The following is a 15,020-nucleotide window of genomic DNA, read 5'->3' on the forward strand; positions in this document are numbered from 1 at the left end:
TTCGAGCAGCCACCTGGGGCCCACAGTTTCAGGACAGAACATGGCCAGTGCGAGAGAAGGGTACTACTACTGTGACTGCTTTGAACATGGACACCATAAGCCATTTTCCTGTTTGCCTATTTTAGTCCAGTAAAAGACATTTGTTTACTTTAAAAATAATTACATATGACTTGCCCATGGAGCCCCTTTTCAAAGCAGCTGTAAATGGTGCTCCCTATGGGAGAATTTGGTGCACTTAATCAGTCAGTTTGCAGATTTTCTGCTCCTTGTTGGAACAGAAATCCGACAAAAGTTAAACCGTAAAGGGATAAGCTGACTTTTGGTGGTAATCAAAAGAGCAGCAGTTGTGGTAGCATGCAGCAAGTTGTGAGGATGACTAGTTGCTATTTTATTTTATTTGAGTTGGAAACACCTTCTGATGAAGAGCTGAATGTATTCACAGAAAGTCCAGACACGTCATTTGTTTAAGATGTCCAATCTTCATTTTGTCTGTCTGCTGTACTATTGCAATTTTTGGCAAAGGGCAGAACACCATTCGATATAATGGTAAAATTGTAATTATAGATTTTCTAGACTATTGAATAGGACAGTATGCAAAGAAGAGACATTGTTCTTGTCAGTCTTCACAGATGCACAAGCAGAACAAGTTTTAATCTCAGTAGTGTGGAAAATGGGCAAGTCTCCTGCAGCACAGTAGCAGAATTATCAGTATGCTACTGGAAGTTTTTTATTCAGTGCTAGTGAAAATGCATGCTACAAGTTTGCAGCTGCAGTCAATGAGCTGGCCTTGTACATGTTGCTCACTTTCATTAATGATCCCTACATATTTTTTAGGGTGAATTGCTAACACAGTCTTGATTTACTACTTGTTATTTTCAAAATAGTACAGTGACTGCTTTACCATTTGGTAAGATTTTAAGTAGAGTACAGTAGTGTTCACAGGCTTTGCAGCAGATTTTCTGTATTTTCTACAGTGCTGTACTTTTCAAACACTGTTGTTTTATTAAGCAGGATCTCTCCTTGGAAAACACTGACATCTCTGGGATGTACACAGACAACAAAGTGACTATAATTGCTGGGTATGGGGGTGTCTGCAGATGCTACCTATGCTGCTTAAATTTTCAGGCTTGTGTTTTACGTTGCTGCCTCACTGTGACCAGAGAACACAAACTGCTGCTAAAAATGTAGATCTTTTGGCAATTCCGGGTATAATACACAACAGGAGTAAATGCTGAAATTTGTCATTGGTGGTAGAATTCTTAAGAAAAATGTAAGATGTCCTTTGTTGCATTTTAAAATTTCTGTATTAGTGTAATACATACCTGTCAAACTGCAGACATCAAAAACAGCTGGCCAAAAATATGAATAATTAGTTAGCATAAGATCTGCATACCTAATATCATAATTTCTCTAGCTTCCACTCAAAGTATGTGGTACCATTACTCAAACACTAGGTTAAAAAAGCTGAGAGTGATAGAATGACACAACGTGCATTTTAATATGAGACAGATGGCATGTCATTACTGCAAAATAATCATGTTTTTATTCAGATTAAGCTTTGACTATATCTTAGTAAGAAAGCAAGCTAGTGTATAATAAAAAATATGTACATATTTATTATAAATATTAAATATTTAAATATTAAATATTTATAATATTTTTTTATTTGTATGTTTACAGATAAATGTGTGGAAACTGAAGGAGAGAGATACTTGTTAGCCCATGAGCGCTCATTAGAAGTGTTGCCCCATTAACAGAAAAGTACCAAAAAAAAAAAGCTGCACAACTTTCACTCGTACATCTGTGCGGTGCATGCATCTGTTGATGCACATGTCTGTGTTAGTCAGTGTAACTGTGTGCATGCCTCCTGTTTTCATTCAACTAATTGTATGAGCAGATGCATTCTGATGGAAAACCTTGTACTGTGGCCATGAATTACTGAGTGTGTTTAGTATTTTACAGCACATAGACTGAATACCTACATAAATATTTTTAGAAAACTTTTGGTTTGAAATTATAATGGTGTAAAAGTATTTTCACCATGGAGGTGGCAGTGGCAGCCGTCAATGGCCATCCAAGGCATTTTTGCAGTAGATGCAGAAAGCAAAAAGCTATTTATCTTAGAGTTCCCATCTGTCCACTTCGAGTGATGGGATTTTGCTGCAAGATAAATCTGATTCTGCAAACTGGCCTCACTCTAAATGCATGAACTCATTCTGTACTCTGAAAATGCACTTGTCCCCCTGCATCCTCCTGATCTCATTTGCCCCTTCCACGAATAAGACAAATCACCAGCACTCCACAATAAGTGTCAATCGATAATCTTGTCATTTTTCATGAGTTTTTCCAAGTCCTTTTCACGGTTCTTAGGTTTATAGGTACTTGCCAGGTGATGAGATTCTTAAGCCTCGCCCCACATTCCCATGGTAATTTTTAGCCCTATTATTTTATTATACAAATAACCCAGACATAGGTAGAACAAAGATATGTTGGGCCTTTTACTCTTTTTGCCCCTGTCCATGCGGGACATAGGTGCTGAATGGGGGGGGGGGTAAATTTGCAGTTTCCCAACCATTTAAGCAAATTGTTTGACTAAAGTAAGAGAGGTACTTTGTTTTCTGTGGAATGGAAAGTGGTTCTGTAAAAATGGTATTCATTGTGATACAGACCTATCATTCTGACATGTTCTTTTTATGTTACAAAAGAAATTGCCATCCTTTGAGTGGATGTTCATTCATAGATCCTTACTATAACAACCGGGGGGGGGGGGGCTTTCTAAGCCTAGTTAAGTTTTCCCAGAAGAATAATGATGTGTATCTGAATGAATATTGAGAGCCAGACATTTATAAACCATCTCTGTCCATAAGGGACATGGGTGCAAGGTCCAGTCTAAATTTCCTGATGTTCATCGTGCATACAGCTGCAGTAATCACATATGGGTTCTCTGCCGTCAGGCGGTCCCTCGGTCGGCCGAATTCCAAAGTCTAGGTCCGGCGTCGGTTGTTGTCGCTTTCTTTCCTGACGTCAGTGAGGCAGGGTTATATAAGACACAGCTGACGCCATTTTCTTCAGTCTTTTTTGCCGCGCGGTGCCCGAAGCAGAAGCAGTTCGCAAGTGCCGGTCGGCCAGCTCCTGAATTTACGAAAAAATTGGAAACCGAAGTCTTCATTAAAGCTAAGTACCCCGTTGAGGAAACTTTTCTTGCCTCAGACCGATGTCAGAAAAAGTTAACAATTGTATTTCTTGTGGGAAGCAAATACCGCATAAGGATTTCCATTCCCTCTGCATACCTTGCTTAGGCCCAGACCACGACGTCTCTGGCTGTCGCTTTTGCGCTACTTTCAATAAACGCACTATTAAGTGTCGGGCGGAGTTCGCCCAACACTTTTTTGGTACAGCCTTTGATTATAAAATGTCGTCGGAGACTCCGACTACCGTTTTGTCCAAAAAACGCAAGGACAAGGACCGACACGCGAGGTCCACAGTCCCCACCGACACCACGCCAAAACCGGCTACACGTGGTCCGGTTCTCAGCGAGATGCCTATGCAGTCCCTGACGACCGACGACACTTCTTTGGCGGCGTCTTCTGTAACCGAGACCGCAGGTACTTCGGCCCAGACCCAGACTACAACCACTGAAGCCACTGTGAGCGTTGAGCCTCCTAATGTGGACAGGTCCACTTCCACCCATGGTGTCTTTAGGCCCTCTTCTTCCTTTTCCATTAAGGCCTTTACTAAGTCCAAATCAGCCAGGCATCCCAAGAGGCCTGTTGCACAGGGCCCATACCCAGGCCCCATGCCAAAAAAGCAGATGCTTAAAATGGCTGAGGATTTAATTACTCTTATCAGGGGCTCCCAACCCCCTCCAGACAAGAGACCCAGAGTGGAGGAAGATTCTCCCTCTTCTGATCAGGGTTTCATTTTTTCAGAACATTCTGATGTAGAGGAACACTCTTACTCCCCATTTGAAGATTCTGATGCAGAGCAGTCCATTCCTTCTGTATCTCCTCCTGAGGATTTTTCTTTTGGAGAAACCTTGCACACCTTGAGGGAACACTTCCATTGGGAAGGCCAAGACTTTTCTGATTCCAAGAAAAGACTTAGGGAATTTCTTTTGTTACCTCAACACAGACCTTTGGCTATACCTCCTGTCTTGGATGTACTGGATGATGTTTATTCGGAGGCTTGTCTTAATCCGGATTCCCTGCCTCCTGCCCCAGTCAAGCCTGATAGGTACTATAGAGTCCCTACCTCTCACCAATTTCTTTACAAAGGCCATAATGCTGACCCTGAAACTATTTCTCAAGGACCCAAGGGAATGAAGGCCTCTACTGCTAAGAATCCACTACCTTCCGAAAGAGAGTCAAGATCCTTAGAAAGGTGGGGAAAAAAGGTATATACCTCGGCCACCCTAGCCATGAGGGCCTTAAATTGTCAGTTTCATATGCTTAAATATCAGCAGTTTCTGTTGTCACAATTAAGAAACAAAATGTCTCAGCCTGAACAACCAGATTTGAACGAGTTGCAGGATATGTTGCATAGTGCAGAACAAGTGGGTAAACACACCTTACAATGTGGTTATGATGTCCTAGAGGCCTCAAGTAGAGCTGCTGTTACAGGATCAGTCATTCGTAGACATGCATGGCTTAGGGAACAAATCTTACCTGACCATGTGAAAGCTAAACTGCTAGATGCTCCTTTACAAAAAGATGTGTTATTTGGTACTAATGCTGAGGAGATACTACGGAAAATGGAAGAAAAAGCCAAATCTATGCAAACTGTCAAAGCTTTTCTACAAGTTCAACCACCACGTTTTAGCAGAAATTGGCCTTCTAAAAACTGGTCCTTTCCAGCCACTGACAAGCCCCAAAGAGGTAGATACAGGCGCACAAGGGGCAGAGGGCAATCACAAGGATCATACAGAGGCAGGCAATGGCAAACTCCAGCACCAAGAGGTGGCGAAGACAGTTCACAGCAATACAGGAAACAAACTCAATGACTTCCTCCTTTCCATGCCAAGCAAGTCTCAGCTGGCAGCACCCTTGGGAGGGAAACTGGCATTATTTACAAGAAATTGGCATATTGTCACAACAGACAAATGGATACTGGATGTTATAAACAGAGGCTACATCATTTTCACACGCTCCCAAAAATGAGAGGAATGCCAAACCTGCCACACAATCAAAGGGCAGAGGCACAATTACAAATTTCAAAGCTCATAGACATGAAAGCTACTCAAGAGGTGCCTACTCACGAACAAGGTCAAGGTTTTTATTCCAGGCTATTTCTGGTACCAAGGAAAGGAACTGACTGGAGACCCATTTTGGACTTATCCATCCTAAACACATTCTTACTCGTATCAAAATTCAAGATGCTCACATTACAGCAGCTTCTTCCCATGCTGGGCAAGGGGTTTTGGCTGGTAACATTGGACCTCAAGGAGGCATACCTGCATGTCCCAATCAGACAAAGCTGCAGAAGATACCTCAGATTTCTTGCAGGTTCAATTCACTATCAATTCTCTGCATTGCCCTTTGGCTTATCTACTGCACCCAGAGTATTCACGAAATGCATGGCATCAGTAATTGCCTACTGCAGACTTCAAGGGATACAAATTTACCCTTATTTGGACAACTGCCTGATCCAAGCGGACAGCAAACACTTACTTCTGGAACATCTGGCTTATGCAACATGGTTACTGAATTCTCTGGGATACACAATCAACAAAGAGAAATCCAGGCTAACGCCATCTCAGAAAATAACTTTCCTGGGTGCCAACTTGGACACAAACACCCAGATGGCCTATCTTACGCCAGAAAAACAGGGGCAACTAACTCAGTACTTCAAAACACTAGCAAAATTGTACCAGGCTTACTGCAAGGAAAATCCTGCAGGCTCTGGGCTTCATGGCATCTTGCATTCTTTTAATCCCATGTGCAAAGTTGCATATGAGGAAACTTCAGTGGTACCTAAAAAACCTATGGTCTCAACACAGCCACAGTTTGGAAACAATAATACCAATAATTCCATGTTTGAAAAAGGAATTTCTATGGTGGGCCCAAGCATGCCAAACAAACACAGGTCTCCCATTCTGCAAGCCTCAAGCAAATCAAGTCATCACAACAGACGCCTCAGATTACGCCTGGGGGGCGCACATGACAGGCAGGTGCATTCAGGGCAAATTGTCCCAAAAGGAAAGGCACCTGCACATCAATCAAAAAGAAATGCTAGCAGTGATAAATGCAGTTACAGCTTTCAAGGACCTCCTGCATCCAGGACAATTATTGATAAGAACAGACAACACCACAGTAATGTGGTACATAAACAAACAAGGAGGAACACATTCATACCCCCTGTGCAGACTAGCCATGGCACTTTGGAACTTGGCTCTGGAATGGCAAATCGAACTTCAAGCACAGTTCTTGCCAGTCTTGGAAAACACGCTGGCAGACAATCTAAGCAGAAATATGACAGATCCATACGAATGGAAGTTGCATCCTCAAGTGTTTACAAAGATAATCCAGGCGTGGGGGAGGCCAGACATAGATCTCTTCGCCTCCCACAGGAATCATCAATTGGAAAAGTTTTGTTCAAGGACCTTTCATCCAAAGGCCTAGAGAGTGGACGCCCTTTCATTCAGTTGGACAGCATGGACAGTTTACGCTTTCCCACCTCTGCCTCTTCTGCCCAAGGTGCTCTTGAAAGCAAGAATAGACAAACCAAATATGATACTGATTGCTCCAGACTGGCCAAGACAACACTGGTACCCACTCCTCAGGAGCCTAACACATACTCCTCCCTGGCACCTACCTCTAATGCCTCTTCTGCTGACTCAGCACAGCTACAAAACTCTTCACAGTCAGCTGAAAACACTCAGTCTCACTGCATGGAAAATCCCTTAATACCACAACAGACTATACTCCACAAAGAGGTGCAGGATGTCATTTTGGAGGCCAGAAGGCCATCTACTAGAAAGGCTTACTCCGCAAAATGGAAGCGGTTTTGCTCTTGGAATGAGAAAAAAGGCCAGGACCCTAAAAAACTAAATTTGCCTCCGGTATTACAGTATCTAGCTGAACTGCTGAACAGTGGGCTTTCATTTTCCTCTATAAAAATCCATGCCTCGGCCATTTCTGCAGAATTCAACACGGATCCACCCTTATTCTCTCACCCACTCTTAAGACAGTTCCTCAGAGGGGCTAAGAATATAAGACCACCAAGGAAGCAACCAATTCCAGCCTGGGATCTTATTTACATTCTAGAAAAATTAACTTTGCCTCCTTTTGAGCCGGCTGCCTCAACAGATTTGCAATACTTGTCCTGGAAAACAGCTTTCCTTCTGGCCATTACCTCAGCCCGTAGAGTATCGGAACTACAAGCCCTCATGGCTGGGGATCCCTTTCTCATCTTCCATCAGGATAGGGTTTCCCTTCGAACCAATCCATCTTTTATGCCTAAAGTGGTATCCAGGGTAGCTTTAAATCAAGCCATACACTTACCTACCTTTTACCCCAATCCTCAAAACAAAGGGGAAAGACTCCTACACTCCTTAGACATCCATAGACAGCTACGTTATTATTTGGACAAAACAAAGCCTTTCAGGAAATCAGAGCAACTCTTTGTGTCCTATGCTGTAGGAGCCCAAGGGAAGCCAGTTACCAAACAGACAATTTCAAAATGGATAGGCCACTGCATACGGTTTTGTTACTCCTATCATGGAAAATCTGTCCCTACAGGCATCAGATCCCACTCCACCAGGGCCACAGCTACCTCTACAGCTTTCCTCAGAGGAGTTCCTACCAAAGATATTTTGGTGGCAGCCACTTGGAGTTCTGTGCATACCTTCACTAAACACTACCACCTGCCTTTATATTCCAAAACTAGAGCAGGCTTTGCCACTGCTGTGTTGCAGGGCATTCTGGCTCATCCCAGTTCCACCTAGTGCCTACCACCCTGAGCGTAGCTTTGGGATTCTACCCATATGTGATTACTGCAGCTGTATGCACGATGAACATAGTACAGTTTTGTACCTACCATAAATCTAGATGTTCGAGTGCTAATACAGCTGCAGTACAGGTTTCCCTCCCTCCTACCCCTCTGGGTAAACACCTAGGCTCTAACCTCTCTTCATACAACCTGATGGGGTTATCCTTCTATGGTATCTTTGCTAGCAACTACTGTTTTTTGATTATATTGCATTCATGTATATAAATATAATTTATGTATTGCCTTCCTTCTGGGGGCACCTGACATCTGGGGCAAGAAAAGACTGAAGAAAATGGCATCAGCTGTGTCTTATATAACCCTGCCTCACTGACGTCAGGAAAGAAAGCGACAACAACCGACGCCGGACCTAGACTTTGGAATTCGGCCGACCGAGGGACCGCCTGATGGCAGAGAACCCATATGTGATTACTACAGCTGTATTAGCACTCGAACATCTACATTTATGGTAGGTACAAAACTGTACTTTCTCCATCCCCTGGTCTATGTTGAACTTACTGGGTAATAGACGAATCAGTCTCACATGGATGGGAAGCCTGTTCCATGGTAAGGGCAGTGTCTGGGACTTCCAAAAGTATAATAGATCTGCCTGAATAGGGTCTGTTGAGGCTCTTTAAGCAAGACACAGAGGTCTCCTCTAAGCAACCTGTGTAATAGCAAGAAGTGGACCAAAGAAGTGGACCAAGGTGCTGAGACTGCCCTCATAGTTTTTATAGTTTAGGCACTTGCTTCTTTTCGTGCGAAAGTGTTGTAATCATTCCAGTTGTAGCAAGTGTTTGGACAAGTACACACTGAAAATGAGCATTATATTCAGTGAGCTGTAAAATAAATGCCAGATATAGTGGAATGATCACTTCTATGGACCTGGACACCATATCTTCTCTAATAAGCTACACAGCAAAAAAGGACTTTCTTACAGTAGATACATGGTGATCGAAGAACAGCTCACTGTCTGCATAGGTACCTAGGTATGATTTTTCTTGAACTTGGCTTCTTAGCCTTCTTCATAATGTCTAGCACTTCTGTCTGTGCACTTACATTAAGAATGGGTAAGGTCATATCTGCCACGATGATAAGATCAGTGTGGACAAGTTGGGGTTATGAGGGATCCCCTGCAGTGCATCAAATGGTCTACATACTGAGGTAGCAGAAAATGTTTCTCTCTTGCTAGCTGGATCAGGTAGGAGAACTAGTGCTGCTTTGGCCAGATGGAGAAGTGAGTCTTATGACGGTCTCCCTTCTGTACTAAATAACCCCGGGAAGCAAAGGAATGGGAGGAAAATGTATGGAAGTAGACCTGTCCAGTTTTCCTGTGATGTGCTCACAGCAGAATTTGTTCAACTGCTTGTTGTTCACAGGAGCAAAGAGGTTTATGTCTGGGACATCTCACCTGCTCCCCTCATACAGAAAAGTTTCCCTGTGCAGCATCCATTCCTGTGGGATCCTGCTTATCTGACTTACAAGGACATTGTTCTCTGAAGGGGTAAAAATTGCTGGCTGTAACAGGTTGAATTTGAGGGCTATTTCCCGAGTCTATACTGTTAGTTTGCATAGTCAGTAAGAATGACCCCCCCCCTTGCTTGTTGATGCCCTGGCAGATTGTAGTCACAGATGTTTCCTAGAGTTAGAGGGATGCTGATGCCCCCCACCCCCCACCACCCAGAATCCTACTGCTGACTCATTTTCCAGTGTCTTTCTAACTTTGGGTTGCTTCCCTTTTCCTTGCCTCCATTAGAATAGCTAGGGAGGATGGGGAACACATCCTTAACAGATTTTCATAGTCTTTACTTTGTCCTCCAACTTCTTGAAGACACTAAGCCTGAAGCTCATACAGCAGCTCTATATCCAGTGGTGCACTGAGCAGCAGCTGCTACTTTTTTCTCTTCTTACAGGGACCATCCTTAGCTAAGAATGTCTAAGGATTGACCCCATAGGAACAACTCTAAATGCTACAGCTAAAGCATTAGTCCAACACATTTTGCCAGTGGTGAGGTTGTGCTATAGATCCATCTGAATGTGGCATTAATGATGATGCATCATCAGCCAAAGATACTGAACCTAATCAGACTTCTTCACTAAATAGACATCCAGATGACTCAGCAACTACTGTGGTGCAACCTCATCAATATCCACCATAAGAACCATATAGTGGATCCACCTTTCTTATGGAAAGGGGTAACAAGTAATTGTTCTACCTCCCATGGGTTATTCATATTTAAATTACAAAGGCAAAAAAAACTTCATGGGAATGCATAGCTAGGTTAGTAAAGATCCTTCAGGGTAAATTACCTGGTAAGAAACTATGAAACGGAAGAGATTTCCCTCATATGCCAAAGAAGGGACTTGCACCCTAAACGGTAATGTGCCCATGGGCCTACAGTACCTCTCCAAGCTTTTCAACACTAGCCTGGTTTGTACTTTAGTCTCTCGCTCACTGGCTCAGAAGAATAAAACCCTGACTATGACCCACATAACCATAGATGGCTGGGTATTCTTCACATTTACACCATGAACATGGAGATGTTCATGGGGAAGGCTTATCGTTGGCCTGTCTCAGTAGGTGGGTTGCTTGCTCAACTCTAAAAGTCTGTTCAGATGTCAGTCCTCAACATGTGTTAGAGCTCTCTAAGGATATGAGTGCAGCAGTAATCACATTTGAGCATCTCCAGTTACAGTAAGTTAACTACACAACTGTACAATGATACTTAGCTTTCAGAAATTACTCCCCTTTAAAAACATCTAGATTAAATTATCAAGTCTTCCAGATTTAACTGGAAACTCAGCTTGGTTTCAGAGATTGAAAGCAGTAAGGTATTCCTTAATTATATCAGAAAATTGAAAGGCAAAAATGTGGACTGTAACATGTTACCTGTCTTAACCAGGTAAGTATTAAGTGACAGTCCATATGTAATATGTGGTTTATTTGAACAGTGGGACACAGCAAATGAGGGTGAGAGGTTGGGTACCTTTAAGCCCCAGTGGGGTGTAAAACAGTTGTGATGCAAGAATTCTACATTTACTTTTGGACTGTCCTTGCATGTAAAAGTGGGAAGTGGGTTATAGATGACCAGATATGCTGATGGCTGCAGACTTGATAATATAATTAATTCTGTAAACAATGCTGGCATTTTTTAAAATTTTTAAATAATACACAGTTGACTTCATCTCCAATGTCAGTTAATATTATAAAACGTGGCAAAGGAGAAAAATGGACAGCTGGAAATTGGAAATTTCAGTGCTAGTTTTGTATTAAAAGAAACACCATATTTAAACTTGTTAGGACAGTGGTAAGCATTAGTGGTTACAGAATACATTGGAAAGCTTAGTAAAAATATAAATACCCAACACCATCATTAAATTTGTAAAGAACAGTGGTAGACATTTTAAACTTTGACCAATGAGTGTTTACCAAGTCAGAAAAATGTATTCTGTGATTGTTCTTATTTTTGAGGGCCATGTCCAGTGGCTGTGGAGAGATCAAATACCCCTTTGTACTTTACTTATCAATCAGTTATTAAATGCAGTGCTGCATTATGATCCTTCAAATATCTGAAACAACTTAAAAAGGTACAATAATTCTTTACTAATGAAATCAGACATTTGGAATACTTGTATTATTTAGGACTTCAGAAAATGACATTTTATTCTGCTTTGTATTTATTTAATAGTAGCACCTGTTTGGTCTGTAAGGCAATCTGTAATCCAGTTCTGTTTGGAGAGCTGTTTCTAGAATGCACCAGTTTGAGAGCCGATACTGTAGAGAACTGAAAACTAAAACTAAATGTCCATCAATAGCCCCTTTTCCCATTTTTTGCACATGAGGTCAGGGAGCCACATCAACAGTGACCACTATCAAAAAACAAAGATGTGACAATGTCAGTCTTGCCTTTATTCTCAATGACTGGGTTGGATCTGATCCATTGGATCCATCTCGTCCATTTCAAAAGCTTGAGGCCTTCAGCAAAGCTTGTGGGCATCCTTCCTTACCCATAATGAAATTCCGTAACTTTCTCAGATCTCATTTGCTGCTCTAAGGAGGTTCTCAGGCAAGCTCTGTTCTTAGTATTACTTCTCATTAAACTTAATTGTAGTCTAGTATATATTTTTATTCCTTTAAATATCTTTAATATTATTGCTTAGATATATATCCTTACCCTGTTCTTTTTGTAGTTATAGAGTGAGTGTTAACTCTCTTTTTACTTCTGTTAGCATCCATTTAAGTTAAAGGATGCCCCCCCCCTTTCTTTATGTCCCTTTATCATCCATTTTGTAAGAGGATGATTTTTCAAAAAAAAAAAAAAAAAGCTTTCTTTCCCTTAGAAGTTTTTCTGTGTCCGTTTAAGTTAGTAGACTGTCTGAGGTGTTTGTGTGTGTGCGTCTCTTCTTTAATTCCATTTCCTCTTAACTAGTTAAAATGTTGCAAAAGCAGGAAGGGAAGCCTCTTGGCTTCAAAAAGTGTGAACAATGTGGGAAGAAGATGCCCCTTAGTGATGCACACACTGTGTGTGTATTGCTTGTGGCCTCGTCACCTCCAAGAGTCATGCTCCATATGTCATGGCTTTAATCAGAAGGCTCTTATGGAGTGCAAAAATAAGCTTATTTTGAAAGGGTTGTTAAAAACTCCCTTTTTCTGAGGCTATATCTTTGGAGTCCACTTCTAAATCAGACCAGTCAGACAAATGGCGAAAAAGTATTTCTTTGGCATTGAGATCATCCTCTGAGCCAAAGCAAAAAAACTCCAAGACTGTCTGCTCCAACAGGACGCTCAGAGCAGTCATTTGAAGTTGGATCCAAGATTACCTTGGAGCAGTTAGAACCCTCAGTTCTGAATTCTTCCTTACCTACAGAATGCAGATATCAGAGCTGTTCACCTTTCTTGGAACCTATCCCTTCTTAGCTGCCATCACCATTTTTAATAAAGTCAAGATCTACTACTCTTTCTGTTTGGTCCACCTGGACTTTGTCTGATGAAGACATAGATGGGGTAGTGCAGAGGCTTCTAAAGACTCCGGCTTTGGCCAAAGTGTTGTAGCATCTGAACCCAAAGGAATTGGATCAGACACAATCCTCCCCCTCGGCACCTGCTCCTCCTCCGATCCATCCCTTGGTTTTGTAGCCAGATGATTCCGACATCCAGCTTGTGTCTGTATCAGATCAGGGGCCCATGCGTTCCTTGGATCTGATGTCTGTCTCGAGTCAGAGTAGGAGACCTCTAGGAGAAGACACTCTCCGGTTTGGTCTGCAGAGCCAGTCTGGATCTCTGGATCTGACCCTGCCTCTGGTGGCTTCGGTTCGGGTGAGTTAGTCTCCTACCTATGCTTCAGAGCTTCCGTCTTCTGCTCTGGAGAGTCCTTCGGCCCCAACAACTCTTTTTGTCGGATCCAGGGTGTTCTTCAGAATAGGGAATGGACTGCCTTCAAAGTCATGAGGAGGGTTTTTGACTACTTCACAGTCTAAGACACAAAGTCTCTTGGATTTTCCTCCCAGTTCTGTGCAGTTGTCTTTGGCTTCTTATGTATGCTCTCCACAGGACAGTAGAGACCCCAGGCCTCTGGATGTCCAGCAGGGGATACCCCCCTTTTCTGAAACCTCCCTTGACTATCCCACTGAGGAGGACCCTTGGAAGAGAACCTGCAAGAGGAAGCATCTTGACTCTACTGATAAGTCTATTACATGTGATACTGACCTTGATCAAGCAGAAGGGTCCCCACAGTCTCCTACTGAAGATGTCTACTTTGGTGACATCCTGGAAATCTTAAAGCAGAGAGATGGCTGGCGGTCCTCATCTCCTTCAGCTGAGTAGTCTGTATACCTAAAGGCTGTCGGGTTTCATCCTTCAACCTCTTGGGGGACCCCTCTTTCTGATAGGCTTATTGAATTAATCTCTCTGAAGGCTTGGGAGACCCCAGATTCCACTGAGCCTACTTCTAGGGCCCAAATAAGCACATTACTGCCCCAGAGGGCAAACCATTCTTGAGGAAAGGTGTAGCAGTTGATGCCATGGTTGTGGTGGTGGCCACTAAAAAGGAAATATCCGAGACAAGTTACTCTATCCATTCTCCAAATAAGGATTCCAGGACCATGGATAGGTATGGGAAGCTTTTCTTTTTGTCAGCGACCGTTGCCTTCCAATCACTGAACTACCTTACCCACTTTACAAGGTTACAGAGACCTGTTGAAGGAACTGTCAGACTCCCTCCAAGGAGAGCGGTTCCTGATGTGGCAGTGGATAAAGTCAACGCCCAGCTCACTACCCTCAGTTCAGTCCTAAACTCTTCCATGAGGCTGATATCGTATGCAGTAGATGAAACCAGTAGCGAGGTGGATTCAGGTATCTCTCTCAGGAGGTAACACTGGATGTGCCTTTGCGATTTCACAGAGCCCTTCAAGTCTTCCTTCTTTAATGCCCCTTTTGATGGCTCTTCTCTTTTTGGGCCTAAAGTTAGAGATGCTTCCAGGGTGGGAACAGGGAAGCAAGGCTTTGTCTGCAGTTGGAGTGCTTTTTTCTACACCTACCAGGCCCTTTCTTAAAGGTCAGAGGGGTAGTGGAAAATGGTTCAGAAAGTCACAAAGGTCTTTCCAGGACACGCAGGGTGAAAGTTCCCCTAGAGGCAGAGGAGGGAACAATAATGGAAGATGTCACCTTTGCGGCAGGGAAGGCCTGCAGAACCAGGGCTCCAGAGAATCTTTCTTTGGTAGACCTTTCAAGCACTCCTGAAGGAGTGCCTGATTGCTTGCCACTGGAGGCAGTCAGGGGTAGATTGTCTCTGCACTGTGAAACCTGGCAAAAGATAAATGACAAATGGGTGCAGGACAAAATATCCAAAGGGATACATCATTCCGTTTTCCTCCCCACTCCTGTAAACATGTCAGTTCCAGATGTTCCACCCAGTCAGAAGGAACAAGCAACATTAGAAATTCAAAAGTTGCTAAGAAAAAGTCATCCAAGAAGTTCCCGCAGACCAGAGAGGATCCAGAACATACTCAAGATTCTTTTTAGTTCCAAAGAAAACAGG

At 42.8% G+C, this 15,020-nt stretch overlaps 1 protein-coding gene across 1 annotated transcript in view; it reads left to right on the forward strand.

The window, feature by feature from the left end:
- STK25 (serine/threonine kinase 25) overlaps positions 1-15,020 on the forward strand; it is a gene marked incomplete in the record, with an annotated part of 665,014 nt that overhangs the window by 472,725 nt on the left and 177,269 nt on the right.

Source organism: Protopterus annectens, chromosome 4.part1, assembly GCF_019279795.1.
Source record: "Protopterus annectens isolate FY-2018-M chromosome 4.part1, PAN1.0, whole genome shotgun sequence".
Classification (NCBI taxonomy): Eukaryota; Metazoa; Chordata; order Ceratodontiformes; family Protopteridae; genus Protopterus; species Protopterus annectens.